This window comes from Lathamus discolor, chromosome 3 (assembly GCF_037157495.1).
Source record: "Lathamus discolor isolate bLatDis1 chromosome 3, bLatDis1.hap1, whole genome shotgun sequence".
Lineage (NCBI taxonomy): Eukaryota > Metazoa > Chordata > Aves > Psittaciformes > Psittacidae > Lathamus > Lathamus discolor.
Window position 1 is genome coordinate 76,067,539 of NC_088886.1, and position 20,862 is coordinate 76,088,400.

A 20,862-nucleotide genomic window follows, 5' to 3' on the forward strand; every position below is an offset into this window, starting at 1 on the left:
TTGTCTTATTTTTTCAAAACTTAGTAACTTCCTGTGGTAGCATTTGGGAAATGAGCTGTTTCTTAGGATTGTGATGGTCGCAGATTCACTTTGTCCTTTTTCTTATTATAATAAGCCATATTGCAAGAAAGGCTTGGTCTTTATGTTCCTGGTATTTTAGTTTTTTATCATTTATGGTTTCAGGCTGTACTCGGGAATACTTCGGTGCATTCACCAATGCATAGAGCTGAACCTCAAGTAGAGTGCTTTGTAGCATTGTTTTCTTATTATTGTGGGCTCTTCTCATTCTTGTGAGGTTGAAAACACAGCTGTGTTCTTCACACAGGACCTAGGAAATTCAGGGGATGGAGCATCTTACTCATTTTTTTGCACTGTTGGTCCATTTCATTCCCTTTTGTTTTTTGTTGTGGTAAATAATTGATGAAAAAGGTTCTGAAGTGGTGTTTAAATTAGCAAGGTTTAGCTTTAATAGCAGGACTAGCAAGGTAGGCATGGTACTTGTGATCAGATGCCTTTTGATTGTTGCCTTTCCTTGAGGTAGATTGATCCTTGTGAAAATACTGAATTGTGCTTGAAAAACTGTTTCAGTTTTCTTTCTGTTTTACTTGTATGCTTGCATTCCTTTTTAAGAACATGTGGGTCAGAGGTGCCAACTGAAAGAAGGGAGGCAACATTCCTCAGGGCAGATGGGTCTGCTTATGAGAAAGGAGTTCCCACAGACAGCATAGTACCTGGCAAATGCTGCTGAAAGTCATAGCTTACATGAAGTTCAGAAGCTGCAGAGAGAGCTTGCAAAGCCCTAGAGACTTGGACTAGTCCTCTAGAAAGACTAGAATTGACTAAGCTAGTTTACAGGCTGGCAAACCTACTCACTTGGCTCAAGTTGAGCCCAGAAGGCATTCATTGGCAGGGAACATGTGGGCAGGGAAAAAGGCTTTTGTTGGACCAGTCACCTGCATTTTCTTTTCTCAGGTGATTTATTATCACAGATGTTTAGATAAAACTTGTCTTTTAGGTTTTAAAAAACCCTGGATTGTTTTTGGCAGTTTTCTGTAGGAGAAATTCACTGGACAAATTCAGTTCTAGCTCAGGCTAACCTGGAGTCGTAGGAGAGCATCACGAAGGAGTTAAGTAGGAACAGCGGAGTTCAGTATTGGATGACTTGAACAACAAGGGCTGTAGTTGCCGTGGAATACACCTACAGCAGAAGAAATTTTAAATATGACCATGTGGAATCAGATTAATACCTAATCTTCATGCTATCCTGCTTGTGTACCAATTTTCTTCTTTGTCATTTGTTAGGGAAGAGTATAAGAATAAAGTAGCACACAGAGCTACTTTCTTAGTGATCTGTAAGTCAAGGAGAACTTGGGTCAAAGATAATTCCTTTTGTGTAAGGGAACTTCCTCGACATAGGTTTGCCCACGTGTTTTTTGAATACTTGCAAGTCTGCAGCATGCAAAAAGCATAAGCTTTTATCAGTGTCCAAATTAGGAATACTGTGCGTGTATGTATTGAAAATACAGGGGGAACTTGCTGTTGTAAATGTATTGATACAGTTGCCAGATATCAGCAAGTGGATTTAAATTGACTGTGTGAGGGGCTTTGAGTATATTTTGGTGTTTTTTCAGGAGCCAGCTACCTGATTAGTGGACATCTGTTCAGTATTTTAGCATACCAATTGAAATAATTAGTTAATAGATGGTCCTAGCTGTTATGTTCTTTAAGAGCTTTCTTTGAAAAATATTGCTGGCTTTTTTTTTTTTTTTCCTTCTTAATCCTAAACCATATTCCTGTTAAATCATTGATTTGGAGCAGGGGAAGAGGCTCCAAAATCTCAGTAGTTACATGCATAGTTAAATAGTGGTTGCTTCCAGAAAGAATGAGAGGCTGATGTAGGAAGCCCTTTGAAGGAACTTCTCAAAAGCAAATTTAACACAGTATTGTGAATCGAGTGTAATATTCCACTAGGTAGGAATTCTAGTGAATAACTGAGTTATGAGAGAACAGAGGTAATGTAGTAGCTGTTTAGCTTTTAATTAAAAATCAGAGTGGTCATATAATGGTTTGTTTTGTTTTTTCTTTTTCCAGTTCTGTGTGCCATGAAATGAACAGTTGATTTTGTAAAATGTATACCATGTAGGAGAATGCAGTCAGGGGGAGACATGCAGCGTCTTTTGGAACTGTCTTGTGAACTTCATAGTTGTGTTTTTTTGAAATAAGTTGTTGTTAGATATCATCTTGAGCAGTCTGTCATATTTTACACAAATATAAGTTTGAACTGGACCTTTGTAAATACTGAGGATTTGCTTATATAGGGTCATATCTTACTTGACTTTTAAAGTCATATCTTACTTGACTTTTGGAATATAAGAATTATGTCAAAAATTTATTCATTGGCTTGCCTTTTTTTTTCAGTAAATTTAGTTATAGTATGAACAAAGCCCTAAAAATTCTAACACACTAAAAATATGGAGTATATACACTCTAGAGAAAAGTGCAAAACTTATATTTTTCTGGTTTGTACAGGGAGATTTTTGCAAAAATTAAGGAGGAGAGAAATGGGCTTGCAGCATAGTTTTGGAAGTTGCTTGATATGGGAGCAGGGATAACTAAAAGCAAGTAATTTACAACAAAGCAAAAGTGAGTAGAATTTATAGCAAATGCCAAGGTTAGACATTGTGCTGCTGGCAGATATACACAAAGAAGGCAAAAAAATATTTAAGAAGTTTGTTCTTGATATGTCTTTCACAGTTGATGTAGTAGCTGGGGGAAGGGAGAGCTGGATAACACAGGCAATATGCGAAAGGAGCTGTCTAAAAATCCCTAGATCTTAGAAATCTTACTCCGAATGGTTATACAGGAAGAGACACTCTCATGTATAATACAAGAAGAATGCCTTCAGAAGCTTACTATGTAGAAATGTTTGGGTGTTTTTTAATGCTGTAGTTCCAGCTTTTCTAGTACAATGTAAGTCACTGCCTGATTTAACTGTTACTGCTTATGCAAATTCTAATTTCACAGTGGTAGTTGTGACATCTGTTTGTCATTTTATATGGTCACAAAGTCAATGTTTCTTGCAAAAAATTTGTTGTTCCTAGTTTTGTTTATGTTTTTATCCATAAAGAATATCCTGCTTTAGTGTGTTTATTTGTGGTAGAGGTATAGATTTGATACACAAGGGTGTCCTTGGGATTCTGGTCTGTTTACAAGCCCTCTTACAGAAAACCTATTTTGACACATGGCCAGTGATTGGTAAAGCAGTGATAATTTAATTCTACAACTACAGCAAATGAAAAGTACTTTTCAAATAAAGATAACTTGCTAGTGATTATCAACATTTATATGTTAATAACTAACAGTTTTGTTAATAATTATTTTGTTAGTTAATAAGACAAAAATAATTTCTTGGGTTTTGGTGCATTAGAGGTCTGATTCAGATGATACTTAACTGAAGGGAAAGGCTTCCATCAACTTCCCCCCACAGCCCAGCTACCTGTCAAGGGAGCTTAAGTACTAACCAGGGATTTTTAATGATCTCAGATGACATCCAGGGCATTTCTCTCACTTAGGAAGCTAATAACCTGCTTTGATATGAGCTGGCAAGAAAGAGGTTTTCATGTCTCATTCCACCTCACTGTGATAAATCAAAAAGTCTTTTCTTTGTTCACCCAACCGTCTTGCTTAGGGTTAGTACTGTGTTAGCAGTGCTGCAGAAATTGATGAAAAAACTTCGCTCTTGTCTTGGTATTAGGGGGCTTGGGTAGGCCTTTAATTAGCATTCCATATTGATATTATTAATTCTTCATACCAGCTCTAACAGTTTTTGCAGTTCTTTCACTGCTGGGCTAGCTTCTTCCATACTGAGGGAAGTTTTACTTAACTCGGTAGCCATTAAAATCAGCAAAATCTTCTATCAGACTCTGAAGTTTACTTGACCAAAAACTTCACTGTTATAAAATGCTGATTCCATATTTTGCTAAGATACTAAGTATCGCATGTCCTGAGTGTAGGTATCTTAATGTTTTTCCAGTTGGGCTACCTTTCTCTTGACTTTGACTGCATGGTCACTACTGTGCCTTAAGAGAAGGTCATTTGTATTTTAGCAGTTAAATACTGGTTTTAGTATACTAATAATCCAGGTCCTTGTGAAGAAATGTCTGTTTACTGTTGGACTATGTGTATATGTATGTTTTCTTCATAATATATTTTAAAATGTTATCCATGTTTTTCCTCTGTACAAGAAGAATGAATTACAGTCCTTATACCTGGCTGTTTTAAAAGGCAAACATTTTCTTGCTTTCTCCACTGCAAGTTTAGGTTGCTTCTAATCTGAAATGAAAAAATACCAAGATTAGGTGTTTGTTTTTTTTTAATTATTTTTTAAAAATGTAATTAGTTCCTAAAGATGTGCATACTGCTAGAGAAGGCAGAACTTGAATCAAATGGAATTCCTGTGGATTAAAAATTAATATCTGTATAAAGAAGGTCTAGCTACTTACTACTTTTGTAGTAGGTACGTTTGTAGATAGGTTTGTAGTATTTTACTTTGCATATATATGCTTTATAGAATCCCAAAACCTCAAGATGATTTATTTTCCCCACTTGGCAATTATGCTTTTGATCATTACTTGTCCAGATTTAACTTGTTATAATGAAATATTAATCTTTGTTGAAGTGAATGCAATATTGTGTCTTCATGAAATTCAGGAAATAGAAGCAAGACTAAAATTCTGTAGTACAACCTGAATTTTATTCACACCTCTGGGGAGGGAGGGGGGCAAGGTGTTAGTATTACAGTGTGCTTCTAGGCATGAAAAGGCAATGCACATCTTAAAGAATATGACAGTGTCTAACAACAGTCTTAAGAAAACCAAAATTGAACTGTACAAATGAGTCCATCAGACTTTTACCTCTCCATAGTACTTGGTGAGAAAGTGAATAGTTACAGGCTTGAACCTGTGTTTGAAAATAAAAACATGTAATATGAAAATAAAAACATGTAATATGAAAATAAGAAGGGATGTCCTATACTTTATCTCTTTTTGCTGAGTATAAATGTTTAATAATCATAAAGGTTACCAAATAAAGGAATACTGTATACATATTCCATCTCAGTTAGGAAGGAGGGGTTGATTCAGATCTTAACCTTACAAGAAGATGCTCATGGGCTGAAGTTACAATACTACAAAAAATGCTGCAGTCAAGGGCTATGGAGTAGCAATGCAGGTTTTGAGTATATAATGGTTGCCCTTTTGTACAGCCAGTAATACATTTGGTTCTTTTAACAGCAGAATTGTATTTTGAGAGCATTTAGAAGCAATATAGTCTGTTATTTATTAAGGTGTTTGCTTAGCATAACATCACCAGAACTCCTTCATAGTTGTGATTGACTGGAATACTCTGCTGTCCAAAGGCAGCCATAGCAGTCTGTTGCAGAGCACAAAATGCAAGGTCCTTGTAGCAGTCCCATCCAGAAATTGTGGATACTGCAGGTGTTGATCCCCCGTCATCAGGCAGTATAAATTGTGATTTCTGTATTCTCAATGGGGAGAGGTTTTAGAAAGCAGAGGGAAAAAAAAAAAGTTGGGAGAAATTAAAAATTTCAGATTAACTGAAAAATGATTTCAAATAAGGATAGGGGAGGAAATAGATTACTGACTGAAAAATGAGCACTAGAATCGGGATGATATTTTGGGACGATAAATTTACTGAAGAACTCTTAACTAGTTGAGAGTTTCTGTGAAGATAATTTTAATCTATTTTAGAATATCAAAACAAGCTTTAGTGGAAGGAAGGGGCTGTACCTTATCTTCATACCTAATTAACTTACTGAGTATCTTCTTGCTTCTATGACAGGCCAGACTGAATACATTTACAGTGATAAATAACCTTGACAAGACCTTGGCCTGTTCATCCATTGCAGGGGTGACTGCATCCAGATAATGACATAGCCAAATACTGCATTTTAGAGGGAGACATTAAATAGGTATTGGTAACCAGAGTAAGTTAAAGTGTATTTCCTGTGCCTGACTGGGAATATCATACTTCATACCAGTGTGAGTGGGTTTGCCTAAAACTGTAGAGGATATGTGAAATGTAGCTGTGGTAATAGAAGTGATGCTTGCTGATTTCTTGGAGGGCATTAACAGAGTTGAGTTTGAAGAGGGAATTGTTTTTATCTAGTGTAAGTGGAATCTGAAAACAGCCTTCCACATCCACATAAATACTATAAGATGCCTCTTATTTCATGGGAACTCAAGGGAGTTGCTTGCTTTAGTGGTGAGACCTTGGGGAAGAGTGATGATGTATGGCATCTCGTAAAACTGTTAATCTTTGTGTTGCTGAGCATCTGCAATGAGGTTGTCTATGGGATCCTTACTTGAACTTACACAATGTTGAAAGAATGTTATACAGTGTTGTGTTTTTATTTAATACCCATAAAGTAATGTTGAAAATACGTATCTCTGAGAGCTTTTAAAAATTCAGATGAATATTGAACTTAACCATCTTAAAGCTATTAGGTTTTTATAAATCTGTATTTGATGATACAGTTGAGAAACACATCTAAAATACTTTAAAGAAGATAATTGTTTTACTTCTTGCTACAGGGATTTTTCCAATGTGTAAGTGCCTATACAGTATCTCTATTTTAGATTAAAATATGTAGTGAATCACAGATTATTTCCATGTAGTCTATTTTAGTGATACATAATTAAATGTAGGTTTGTAGTTTGGTAGTTCTGTTTTTTGTATTTTCTTCAACACCTTTTCATAGATACAGCCTACTGATTTACGTTTGGGGCTTTGAGCAACTTGGTCTAGTGGAAGATGCCACCCTGTAATGTCTTAAGCACACCCTTGCAGAGCTCTTTAGCCCCAGGCTGGATTTCCCTAGTACCATAGACTATCTCATTTGAAATTAGAAACACTTGAATCACATTGGACTCTCCTCCCACAACTCTGAACACCTCTTGTGGATCAAGGTACAGTGGAGAGCATCTAAATCAAAGCCCTTTTCCCCTGCATGCTACCTTCAGCACTCTTTTCATGTGCTGAACTCAATGATTAAAAAACTGATTTCTCACCTTATACTATTCTGTGTTATGGCTGTGTCAGAACAGAAAATTTATAGGTAAGAGAAGAAAAAAAAAAAAAGCCAAGCAACTAAGTAGAATCATTCACCAGTTTGAATCCCGTACATTCAGATTTTTAGACCAAGAAAGCGAGTCAAATTACAACTCTGGATGGAGTTTTTGCCTTTAGACAGATTAACTAATGTTAGTCTTTGATGTTAGCAACTGCTAGTGTCTCAGCATATTCTGATTTTATTTTATTATTTTTTAAATATTTGAAGTCTTGATTAAAAGTGATGTGCTACAGAATATCTGGAGGGTCAGTGTATGTTCTGAAGATGTCATTGTATCTCATCCAGTAATCCTGTGCACTGAAATCACTTCCTTAGTCTTTCTTTAAATGGGGCTCTATATGTTTTGGTTTTAATCACTGTAACTTCTTCTTTTTCACTGATCAAATGAATACTTGATGCTTGTTCATTTGCAGATGGCAGGGGCTAATCTCTGAACCCTGCCAATCCTTAGCAGTTGTTTGAGTGTCAACGTACAAAATTCTCTAGCTTTAATGAAGGCATTTTTGATTAACAGTACTGAACGTTACTGAATTAATAGATGTTGACATCACTGAGTTTTCATAACTGAAGTAATTAAAGAGGTACAACTAATGTATCATAAGATATAAATTTTATGCTTTGTATAGTTTCTGTACTGAGGACATTTTCTTATACTAAGTGATGTCACTGTCAGTTGCTCCAAATGTGACTATATATCAATATGTGGCCACTACCTTCATCATATTAAATGAAGTATCAGTTAGTTGGGATTGAGTATTATATGATTTGGAGCTCTTAATACATTTTATGTACTGTATGGAAAACTTCAAATTGTTTGGGTTATTTTCCTAAATAAAAGCATGACTGAAGAATTAAACTGTATTATGTTTTGATGTTCAGTATATTTTCTCACTACTTTCTGTCCGGATACAGAGCAAATATATTTTATTAGTGGGAAGTAATACGGTTGTTTAGAAAATTACTTAGGCTATGGTATTTGTGTTGGCAATTTTCCAGGCATAACAGCTCTCTTTTCTTTCTACATCCATTTGTGGAAAGCTGCTGGGGAGGGACTCTTCATTAGGGTCTGTAGTGACAGGACAAGTGGTGTTGGGTTAAAACTTAAACAGGGGAAGTTTAGATTGGATATAAGGAGGAAGTTCTTTACTGTGAGGGTGGTGAGGCACTGGAAAGGGTTGCCCAAGGAGGTTGTGAATGCTCCATCCCTGGCGGTGTTCAAGGCTGGGTTGGACAGAGCCTTGGGTGTCATGGTTTAGTGTGAGGTGTCCTGCCCATGGCGGGGGGGTTGGAACTTGATGGTCTTAAGGTCCTTTCCAACCCTAACTATTCTATGATTCTATAATTCTATGATAACCATAAATCATATTTTCAAGGGCTGTGATGCTGAAGCTATTCTGTTTTATGCAGCTCTGGGCTGCCTGGATTTAGGCAGGCTCTTATCTGTAACCTGGCCTAATTTAAATAATTTCTTATGGATCACAAGCCTAATCAAGATTTATCACAAGATAAAAATAATTCTTTTATTTAAAACTGGCCCTAAATACGTAACTTGTCAGGCTGTTTAAATCAAAATTGTCATCCAAACAGGAGAAAAAAGCAGAGTATGTGTTCCTTTAAATCAGCTTGAGACAAGCAGACTGCAGGCTTATAGAGAAAGATTTGAATTCTAGTTTTGGTTGGGGGTTTTTATAGGACTGTTGGATTTAGAAAACCTGTGCTGAAAAATCAGTGTGTCCAATTGCTTAAATATAATGAGGTGACTTCCTCTGGGGGTGAGGAGCAGGTGTCAAGCAGTTTTGTGGATATTCACAGGTTTTAAATGATAAAACTGTTCTGAGAACAAAGTTGAGTACCTTTTGAAAAGTTCAGGCTTCATCTATATGACACCTTGGTGTCTCAAACTTGACATACGTTTTTGTGCCTGAGGAGGGCTATGAGTTTGAACATAAGATTATCTCTGATATGCAGATGTTTTGAAGTCCAGTTAAAAAGAGAAGCTGGGACATGTGAAGAGGCTTATGTGTTGGCTATTTCAAAATAATCTTATTTGTGTGTTGAATTGTAGACTTCAGTAAAGCTGGAAAACCACAGCATTTTTCAGGAGTGAATAGTTAATATGATAGATAGTTGAACCTAACCACGGCCTTATATTTCTGTTTGTGTGTTGGCTTAGCAAACTGGAAGTTTTCTGGCATTCGTCACTCAATCCTCAGCTTTGCTTACCTAACGTACTACACAATAGTCCCTGAAATGTAAAGGGAATGTTTCCCAAGGTTGGGTTGGAGAATCAGTTTAGTACTGCCATCTACTAGAGATTCTCCCCCGCCTCCCCTCCCCACCTCCCTCCCCCCCATTTCCAGCAATTAAATTTGTTTGTGTTTATTCTTCTGTGTCTCCTCTAGCTCCATTCCCAGCTTGATAACTGTCTCTAGACAATGTTTATAATCACTATCTTGTTTTCTTCTTGTGATAGCCAGTCATGTATGGAGTACACACTGAAATCTGGCTGAGTAAAACTGAAGTGTTTTTTGGCTTTTTTAATTATTATTTTAATCTCTGTTGGTCATGTTTCAAGAGGCTTATTATTAAATATTTGTCCTGGGTTCAGCAGCAGCAGCAGCAATCATTTTTCTCCTTCTTAGTAGCTGGTGCAGTGCAGTGTTTTTGACTTTCGGCCTGGGAACAGCGCTGATAACACCGATGTTTTTAGTTGTTGCTAAGTCATGTTTACTCTAACCAAGGACTTTGTGAGTCTCATGATCTGCCAGGGAGGAGGGGAATCCAGGAGGGAGCAGAGACAGGACACTTGATCCAAACTAGCCAAAGAGGTATTCCATACCACAGCATGTCATGCCCAGGATGTAGAACTGGGGGCAGTTACCCGGAAGGGGTAGATCACTGCTCAGTAAGGCTGGGTATCGGTCGGCAGGTGGTGAGCAGTTGTATTCTCTTCCCTTGTTATTTCCCTTATCATTGTTATTATTGGTGGTAGCAGTAGTGGTTTGTGTTATACCTTAGTTAATAGACTGTTCTTATCTCAACCTGTGGGATTTACATTATTTCGATACTCCTCCCCATCCCTCCAGGAGCAGGAGGGGGAAGCGGGGGAGTGAGCGAGGGCTGCGTGGCTGTGCTTAAACAACAACAATATTTTACAGCTCTTAAATGTTTTACTCAAGACTTTAGTGATATGCAAGTTTCCCATCTTCACACAAAATTTCCTAGTCAGTATGGTGCATTTGCAGTATGTCCTCAAGGCATCACTGGTGTTTCTTGCTGTAGAAACTGCTTTTTGCTGCATGGTGAGTGTGATACATTCTGGGCTGATTTCATCTGCCTTGATTAATTATGCAGTGGATGTGCATGGGTAGTATTTCTTGGTAATGCAAGTAATACTTTGAACTTGCCAGGCTATAGCAGCTGTATGAGGAAACCATCCTTACCAAACAGTAACTCCCACACTACACAGTTACAATATAAACCTGTTTCATAATGAAGAGGGATCCTGTGGGAATAAATTCAGCACAGTGCAGAACAGCTTTGGAGAGTAAAGCTGCTCTTGAAGGCAGAGGTATTTTTACTGTCAAGTGAGGAACTCTGATGTCCTCACATGCTTGAGTGCACAGAAAACAAAATGGTCTTGCATGAGCCATGTTGAGCAAAAAGCAATAGAATAATTACATTGAAAGAGAAAAGAGTTCCAAATCACAACTGCTAAATGAGGAAGTTTGGGCTTCTTGATTGCAAAACAACAGCTTTTGAGGTTCACATTGTTCTTTCTGTCTCGTCCCCACTCAAACTTGAAGGGGAAAGGAGCAAACAGCTGAAGGAAAGATTGCTTGCCTGCTTTTGAGGCTCTCATGAACACTGGACTGTTAAAATCACTAATTGCAGGACAAAATGCAGAATTGTACACTGGCGCTCTATGCATGTACACACACACACACACACATATGTGCTTGCATGTATACATACCTCTGTTTATTCCTCAAAGACAAGGAAAAGTCATTCACTGCCTTATGCATAATTTTCTGTAGTGAATGACTGGGCTGATTTATCACTGTTATTTCGATCTCATGGGACTGTCATGATCTGCTTGAAACTATTTAATCTTGTAGCTGTTTTGAAGCTAGCATGAGCATAGATCAGAAAACCTTTTTTTTTAATCTCCACATGAATTAAAATATTCTGACAGTTAAACATTTTAGTTTGGATTTTTTCATCGACACTGTAAATGTTTTAAAGATTTCTCATCTCACATTTTTCTAGGAGAATGTAAGTGTTAGTTGGTCAGGGATTTTTTCTTGTTTCTGTGGCACCTTTTTATTTAACAATGTGAAATTGTACCATGAATAATCTGTTGTATTTATGTTTGTAAACAACTATCTCATATGAATCCATCTCTGCAAATTATTTTATCTAAGAATAAGGGATTTGTAGAAAACGTGTAATCATTTCTTAGGTAATGAGCTCGAGGATGGCATCATCTGTTGTAAGGCAAGGAGCTGTGTATTAGTTTCTTGGTAGAAATGAGGAGTCCTTGTTTGATAATTGTTTTGATTCATTTTCTTGTAAATATTTTTGTGTAGGGTTAAATTAATACATGAGATGTAGTGCTAAAAGGTTTCTATTCATAGTTAGTACTTAGCACACAGCAAAACATTTTAATTTCTGTCAGCTTCCCCTACTTTAATTGCCCTCCATAATAAATACTTTCTACCAATAGGTGAAAATTCTTGTAAATCTCTTTCTGATTTTTCCAGGAGTGTTCACTTCAGTGTGCTCATATCATCATTTTCCAGGTCAGTAACTGAGGCACAGTTAGGTGGCATTTAATGGTCAGATAAAAAATAAGCATAGAACTGTATCTTAATTCGCAAGCAGTGTCCTGTCCAATTTTTATGCTTCATTGTTCTTTCATGTTTTTATGAAAATTTCTGTTGTGCAGCACTCCAGCATCTAAATTGTTGTAATTTCTACATTTTTTATTTTTAGTGAGCGTAATAATAGCACAAGTGGAAAATAAATTAATGACATCATCAAGAAAAAAAGAAACGTATAGTCAGAAAAAAAGGATTCATGGACTATTTTGTTCATTTTGGTAGTCAGATAAGCCCTTGTAACAGTGGTAAAGGTTAGTCAGTGAGTCATAGTTGGCTTGTCTGTGCTGAGCAGAGTAATTCAGATTAGACAGTGACTTTTGCTAGCTGACTAAAATTCCCCTGCACTCCTTCCCAGTATCAGTAGGGGAGTATGAAGCAATGATTTCTGCTGAGTCCTGCAGCTGCTGGCCTGTCAGTAGTGATGCACTGTCTGAATACCTGGTGAGACAAATAAAAATCTGTCCTGAAGGTGATGTGTTCTGAAACACTTGGATCTGAATTAAGGGGTTAAAAAAACTCATGTGCTCATGACTGGACCTGCTGCCTATCAAGAAGCTGTAGGATAAGTAGGATTTTAGGCAGATTGCATTTCTTCAGTTTGCCTTTGATTCTTTAGGGTACAGTCAGATTTTGAGACTTCTCTGCAAATGTAAGATTTTCCTTGCTCTAACTGTTATTTTAGCATTAATTAAAATGTAGGAATAAAACAGTTGTTGCATCCTGTGATAGGGCTGTATCTCTTGCTCATTTCTCTAGTCTTAGAGATCTTCAGAGTATCCCTGGGATAAATTCCTCTCATACAGAGGAATTAAGCGACGTTCTACTTTGATGTTTCTTCCCTGCTTGAGTGCCTGCATTTTTAGTTTCATCTTTGCAAATACATTCTTACTCAAAGTGTGAGAAATTACTGTCTAATCTGGGAATTCAGTAATTTATATTATTTCCCTCCCCCCAGCCTTTTTCTTGTGTAGAGGACAGTGTGATTTTTGAACTGTAAAAAGTCAGAGATGGTCTCCCCGGAGAAGCACACTAGCATCCTGCTCCCTGAATTAACCTGAAGAACTTGGCTTAGTGGATTTTGATTTTTTGATACCAGTTGGTTTGCTTATTTGTATTTGCTTCCCTGGAAGCTTTTAATGCAACAGCAAATATTGGAAAATTTCCCCCCTCTCCCCCCCCCCCGCCTTGTCAAGAAGTTTCTTTTTGACTTGAATACAGTTGTTGTTATCTAATCCATGTTCTAGCTGCTTCCTTCCTTAATCTGCTGTAGCTTATTATTTTATGGAACATACCGTAATGCTTGCATTGCACAGGGGTTTAATTGTTTTGAGTACTTCAGCATTGCTTTTTCTCTTCTATCACCCACCCTAGAATTACTTTAGGCCTTTACATGTTAGTATTATGATTTAGTCAGGATTACTGCACATTACACCACAGATCCAATAAAAAAAAAAAATCTATACTTTCAACATCACTTTATGGGCATTAAATAAAGCAAATTGTAGTATGAAATGCACAGACACCAAGGTGCTGAGACATAGAAGACTTTTAACCCCGTATGTGGAATAGCAGATTCTTTTTTACATCTGCTGAACCAGAATATCTATTAACAATTATTTTAGTGACCTTGCAAATGAAGGAACATGTAATTAATATTTTCATCTTTCTTTTGCAAAATATTTTACATTTAAATTCTATAGAAATGCAATAGGGGATGCATCTCTGAACTGGGGAAGATAGGTAGAGAGGGATGGATATAAGCCAAGTTGGAAAGGGGAGTTTTAAGAGGAGTGGTTGCTTAGCTGAAGGCTGTTGGGGACTGTGGAGACTTGCCTTTCATGTGACTTTAAGGGTTGGATTTCTTTTTTTTTTTAAATCAGTCCAGGTGTTTGCAATGGATGTGCTATATGTGCCCACTAGGACACTAGTTATTCACCCAGGAGTTTTCAAAGAGCATAGTTTAAATGGTTTGGAACATTTTGCTCTGAGATGATGTCAAGCATATTGTCGTGGTTTAAACCGATCCACACAGCTTGTTCACTCACTTTCCCCCTTTTCTCCCTCTTTCTTTCCTTGTCCCCGCCCCCCCCCCCCCCCCCCCCCCCGGCTCCCAGCTGGATGGGGAGGAGAATTGAGAAAATCTAACTCCCAGTCAGTCTGATTTCAGCCTGCTGTACAGTCAACTCTTGGGATCCTCCTGCCACTCCAGAAATATGGATGGGTTCCACCCCTTGACAGCTTGATGGCATCAGGGTACACTATGCACCGGTATCTACTAGAGCCTTATACTTCTGTGGGAATGATGTGCCAGGCCATCTGATCCACACATTCCAGTAAATCCGATCATCCCCTACCTCCAGCTGGCTGGAGGCTGGGCCCCTCTAATAGTCATCACAACGCTGAACACTTAAGTCATGTTGAAAGGGATTATTCTTCGTTATCACAGGAGCTGGAGTAAAATCAGCTCTTCCAGTCCATCTGGGAACCTGCTCACCAGAGTCTGAAGCTGCAGCTCTCATGGGATGATGAGTCTTGGTCCTTGCTCCCCTCTTCAATTCAGTCACCTGTCCCTCCAAAGCTGAAGTAGGTTTTCCATCCCACTTCATCATGTCTTCTCCGTGATCCCACAGGTAAAACCATAGGGTGGCCCGTGGCGTATTCCTCCTGTATCTTCTCTCTCGAAGAATAGGACGCCTTTTGTTAACAGCTGAGACGTGTGTTGGTACACATGAGGAGCTGGATAAATCAGATAGATCATCCCTCAATTGTTTAAACTCCTGGGACAGTTTTTCCACAGCTGAAATGATGGAAGGGGTGAGGTTGTCTTCGAACTCTCGGAGTTTATGAATCATTTCATCCACTGTTAGTGGTACTATGTCATTCCAGATTACTGTTGCCAATGAATGGGCATATGATGACGTTGCATTCCGTGTTAGTTTTCGCCACATGGGTTGTGTACATTCAACTTCATCTGTGTGTATGGGTATATCCCTGTTATTTGGCTTGATGTGATAGATCATCTCTACGATGGCTGATTCCCTCAGGGACTGGATGCCTTTGTCTGAAGTAGTCCACTTGGCCGAATGACTCATAACATCGTCCTTGTATGGAAACCTTTCTTTCACAGCCGCCAAGAGCCGCCTCCAAAGACTGAGGGACTTTTTCTCTCTTGCAATTGCTTTGTCAATTCCCCCTTCTCTAGCAAGTGATCCCATCTGCTTGGTTTCCCTACCTTCTAGTTCGTGACCATCGGCCCCATTGTCCCAGCATCGGGGCAACCAGGTGATGATGTGCTCCCCTGGTTGACAGGTAAAATCTTTTCACATATTCCGTAGCTCGGTTGAGGTCCGAGGTCGAGAAGTCACCTCTTCTTCTTCTTCATCATGTGATGATGACTCCTGATCAAATGCTGGACCGGGTGGTGAATACATTGTTTCTTCATCTTGATTCACCCTTCTTGCCTCCTTTTTGCTTTTTCTCTTGCATACAGGGGCAACCGATATTGGTACAAATTGGTCCTCTGGTTTAGCTGCAGTGATTATCACTGTGGTTTGAGTAGCAACTGTAGTTGTCGCTGGGCATGGTGTAGCTGCTGTGCTTGGAGCTGGGGTAGCCGTGCTGTCTGTTGCAGTCGAAGTTTTGAGTAGCTACCATACTTGTCGCTGGGGTAGCTGCGCTGTCCATTGCAGCCAAAGTTTGGGCAGCGACTGTACTTGTCTTTGGGGGTGGTGTAGCTGCTGTGCTTGGAGCTGGAGTAGCTGCGCTGACTGTTGCTTTGCCCTCAGATGCAGGGGCATTTTTTTCCTTTTGAAGGTGCTGGATAGTGTTGAACAAGGCTCTGTAAGCATAGGCCAAACCCCAGCACGTTGCCATGAAAGTCTGGTTAGCAGCAAAATTGTATTAAATTGTGTGAAATACTTCCATTAAGCTGTAGCTTCTAAATTTGAGAAAAGAATTAAATATGAGAAAATAATTTCTATGCTTCAATAATAAATTTGTTCACAAGTTGTATCTGTCACTGTTTCTTTTTATTCCAGTACATGAAAAGCTATAAAGCAGCAGTAACAAAGGTTCAAAAATGTTGACAAAGGAGTGATCTATTCCACATGAAAATTAGTATCTGCTCTGTACCTTCACAAGAAATCCGAACGCAAAAGGGTAAGCCCTTTTAATTGTTGCTGTGATCTGCTTTACAGAAAAGGATTATGCAAATGTTTGATTTTTCTTGGTTGAGTGGTATTTTATGGTTGTGTTGAACTATTCAACTTGCATTTTGTTTGTTTATTTTCCATTTAAAGCACTTGTAACAAAGCCACAAGGCTAAGTTTACAGACTTTGGGGGTTAGAGATCTGCTTCTGTCCATTTCCCCAATTAAGCAGTGCCTGTTAGGTGAAGTCAGCTGTTGAGTGAATGGCAGGACCAAGTTGTTGACCCAGAGCTCGCTCAGTCTAATAACTGTGTTTCACTAACCCCTTTATTGAGTGAGAGAATAATGCTTGTTGGCATGACTATTACAAATTGGCTTTGGCGCTCTTTCCCCCCACCCCTCCTTTCTTTTTCTGCCCCTCCATTCTCCACAGCTGATAACTCACTGCTTAGATGGAAAACACTGCTACAGTCCCCTGAAGCTGCAACCACCTTTCTTCTCTTCTCTTTAGACAAAAAGGGCTTGTCTGGATAAAGGGAAGTTTCCCTTGATTTATTAGAAAAAAAGGCAAAATTTGCAGACTTAGAATGTTATGGATAAGAATTTATTTACAGAAGTGGTTGTGATATACTTGTTAAAAACATTAAATAATTTAAATATTTTCAAAGTGTGGATAGGAAACTAAGAGGCTCTGGAAAACTGAATGTTTTGTTTAGCTGAAAGGAAGGTAAGCTAAAACTATGTAGCCAATTTCTGTTGTTTTGAGAGTATAAGCAAAACATTTGTTTAGCATTCTAGTGGTTAATAAAAGCTTTCTCTTTTCTTGCTTATTTCAGTTTCAGCAATGTGCTTTAGAGCAAGTGCATGTCGCTTCATTTAATTTTAAATCCCCAAATCTATTAAAGTACCTCAGAGAAAGTGTAGAGCTAAAGTCAGATTAGGCTGAGTCAGTCTGTCGATGCTGCTGGCTTTCCCAAAGGTTATCTTTAATCTGGCACCAAGATGACTATTGCTATGATATTATAGCCTCTTCAAAGTGCTCACATGATTTCATTACTTCTTAAAGACGGATCAGTAGTGTGCAGTTCCTTTCTGACCTCTTTTGTGTCTCTTGATGTCTCCAATACAGGTGTTATACAAATTATGCTTCAAGTAAAAGTTCCTTGAATTGTGAATTATTACTCTGGCATTATCTTGTAGGATGACCAAGGATAACTTCAGTTCCTGATGGTTTTCATAAAGTCAGTGTGTGTGTTGATGACTTTATGCTGTTACTTCCCAATTCTGTTTCAGACAGGTCCTGTGGTTCTTATTTCATGGATGGTTTGGATGTAAGGCTGTTGTTCTTGACTTCCTCTCTAAAATAAAACAACAGGTGTACAAGTAGCTAGCTTTCTTCTTTAAACTCTTTTACTATGTAGGTAAGTGTTCTTCGTTAAAAGACCTTTCTCATGGGGCACATAGGAGCTGGGGCAAAAAAAAAAAAGGGTGTGTGTGTGAAGACAAATAATACTCAAAAAGAAAAACTCAAAGCGTGTCAGTTGCAAAAGGGTCTTGTAGCATGGGAACAAATGGGAGGAGACAGACTTTTTTCTTTCTGACAACAGCAACTCAGAATCTCTCCTGTGTATGTACTGGATTCTCCTTTTATTTCTGCACTTGAAAAAGACTACCTAAAAGGTCTCTCCTACCACAGGGTAGGGCAAAGCCAGACCCATTGGCAAAAAATGTTGATAGGACTCATTACCAGTCCAAAACACAGAATCATTTTGTAGAGACGGACTTACATGAAACAGATTTATTTAAGATGCTTAGATACAAATTCTTTTGCTGATTTGCAGCAGGCTTAACAAGTATTTGGAGTACTGGAATTTAAAGAAAAAGCTGCTTTTAAGTTCGAAGTCCTTTATTTTAAGAATAGTGGATCCTTGGGCTTTTAAAGGTATATGTAGTTTTAGTGTCCATCAGTTACTGAGTAAATGAAGAATATAGTGTTGCAAATTTACAGCAGAAATTACATGGAAAATATATAGACTCACACACAGAAAGGTTTAGGGCTGGGATTAATCACTGACATTTTCAAAATCAGATGTTGACCAGTGACGGGATCTAAAAACTCTGAATTAGTAAATGTGTTCTAAATTCCTGGTAGTGAAAAAAAAATCTTTCGACTTCTCTGTGTTATTTTGCAAAATGTTAGAATGTATTTTTACTGTAACAGTGATGTACTGCAGTAGTAAATGGTAGGAGGTTCTAGCATGCATGACCTGGTTCATCTGGATAACACTATTGATTTTTTTTTTTTTTTTCAGTGACTCTGCTTTAGTTAATTTTAACTCCATTTTCTGATTCTTGATTAGCTCAGTGGTAAGTTGTCACTACAGCATATGACTCCCTAAGGACATGATCCATAAGGCAGATTTTTCCAGTGGAGGGTCATGATTCAACTAATTTACGCATAATTTAAACAGCAGTTGGCCTAATAGTCTGAAGTGGCATTTGAGATACTTAAAGTCCAAGAGTTAGATACCATAAATTGGTGTTTGTGTTAAGTACTCTTTAGCGATCTGCAGGAGCAGCCATTGGGACATGTAATGCTCCTTGTGTTAATTTTTTCAATAGGTATGTGGAGTTAAAATCTCAAGGAAGATTAAGAAAGCACTTGCACTTAACTCAGAAATGCTGTTTAACATTGCATTGGCAAAGCTTTGTTTCATCGAAGTTGATGTAATATTTGTTTGCCTAGACTCTGTGTTTGGATTTATAGTTTTATGGCCAAAGAAATGAACATAGTAAAAATGTCTTCATGTGGTTAGAGCAAGCTAATGAACTCTGACTTTTGCATTTGCTGATGTTTTACACTTTTTGTAAGTTTAGTGCTGAGCTGTGTTTAGTTACTTAAAACAGTTTTTCTAAGATACAGAGAATTTGCCTCCATGTTAGCATCACAGTGGTTTTGTCAAGCTGAGCTGATGTCTCAGAATGCTGTATAGAGGCAGCAGGTTGAAGATAAATGAGCTGAATTAATATATTTTCTGGCTATTTCGGAGCAACTTGCCTGTGGACCTAACTGTGACTGTCACTTCACCCAAGCCCTTATTTACTGAAAGATTTCCTATGTATATTGATGCTGTGGTTTCCAGTTCAGTACTGCAGTATGATCCAGTGTGGGAAGTTGGCCATGCAGGACTTTGTGCCAGTGTGGGAGAAGGGCAACATAAGTAGGAGTGTTTGGGGACAGAAGGCAGGCAAAAGCACCACTGCTCTAAGATTTGTTAAAATCAAATGTGAAACTGTTCACATGACTAATGATAGAGTAACATCAGAACAAAACATGTTTAAATAGCTATGTTTCTGTGAAGTGGTTTTCAGCTGGCTAGATGGTGAGTGGTTAAAGTGCATTAGCGAAGTTTCTAGAAGAATCAGAAGCTACGGTGTAGATTAGTTTTCAAGTAGCAGTAATTATGATTAAGTCAAAACTGTACAAAATATCATCTCATAAGGTGGTAACTAAATTGATGGGTCATGGTTTGGAGCTCTCTGTTTTAATAAGTAATATTATCCATGCATAAATAAGATACGTATTAAAAGCTTTTTTCCCTTAAAACAGTTAAAACCATTTTTGTATTTTTATGGTGTTCTGAGTGTGAGTAAAACATACTAAGATGGTGTTCAGATAGGACGGCAGAGCTGTTATGACATAATCTGGCTTTTGAAGTGCTTCCTATAAATCTTTAAGCCTACAAGAAAAGCAGTGAAATCTAGTGTTCATTCCCATGTGTCTGCCTGATTGGGATCTTTTTTAGTTCTTCTTTTTCTTTCATTGTATGTGCATCCTGTTTTCAGAGCTAACAAGTTAGGTGTACCCATAAAAATCTGCAGGCTCAGTATTGCTGACCATGATCTGTTTAATACAACTCTGTTTCTCTGCTTTGCAATTTCTGCCAAGCTGTCGCCATACCTCCTGTCTGCCACTAGGTCTCTGCTTCCCCTTTTGTCACTGCTTTTTCTCGGTTCTCTTTGTTGTCTGTGTAGTACTGGCAAGGAGCCATCCAAGGCTGCAGCCAAATGACTGAAAATGTAAAATTTCTTCTCAGTCTGTTTCAGGATGTTACCTTGAGTTTCATAGGGTCACCTATATCGCAGGCATCCTGCCGTATGGGGGAGTCACTCCTTTTTAGAGGGCCATTAAACTTTTGCAAGTTTGCAGGTGGTGAAGATTCTGAGATGTTTCTAATTACATTCTTCTTTATAGGCAATTATCCTTTTTTTTTTTAAACCTGCATCTAGGTTGCATTATTCTTTTTTTTTTTTTTTTAATTCAGCTTTAGGCTTTAGCATCTCTGAAAGTCAAGTAGTTATATCATTTTAATCTCAAACTTCTTGCAGTATTATTAGAATAAATGGGTGCATTGCAGTGCCTTTTGGCATAATGTGTAAGGTCAAACTCTAATTACCCTTTAATTTAAGGTATGTTTGAAACATTTAATTCTAGCTGCTTTATCCGTGTTAATTAAAATAATCCGAACTGAGGACTTACCTGTAGAAGAAAAGGGTTCATCATTACCAAAATCTGCTGTCATTCAGAAGTGTAACCAGCCTGATGCAGTCAGTGAACTTCTTAGATGCCCTGCTGCATCACTGCTCCAAACTTTACGATTTACTGTAATATTACAGAATA

At 38.0% G+C, this 20,862-nt stretch overlaps 1 protein-coding gene across 5 annotated transcripts in view; it reads left to right on the forward strand.

Annotated features, from left to right (window-relative positions):
- Nucleotides 1–20,862, forward strand: part of GULP1 (GULP PTB domain containing engulfment adaptor 1) — a 151,353-nt gene that overhangs the window by 34,261 nt on the left and 96,230 nt on the right. For 4 of the 5 annotated variants that reach the window (XM_065669881.1, XM_065669875.1, XM_065669874.1 and 1 more), the window contains one exon: nt 16,071–16,191. The exons of the other annotated variant lie outside the window; for it this stretch is intronic. The gene's annotated coding sequence lies outside the window, so the exon portion shown is untranslated. The remainder of the gene's footprint in view (nt 1–16,070; nt 16,192–20,862) is intronic. 5 annotated transcript variants of the gene reach the window in all.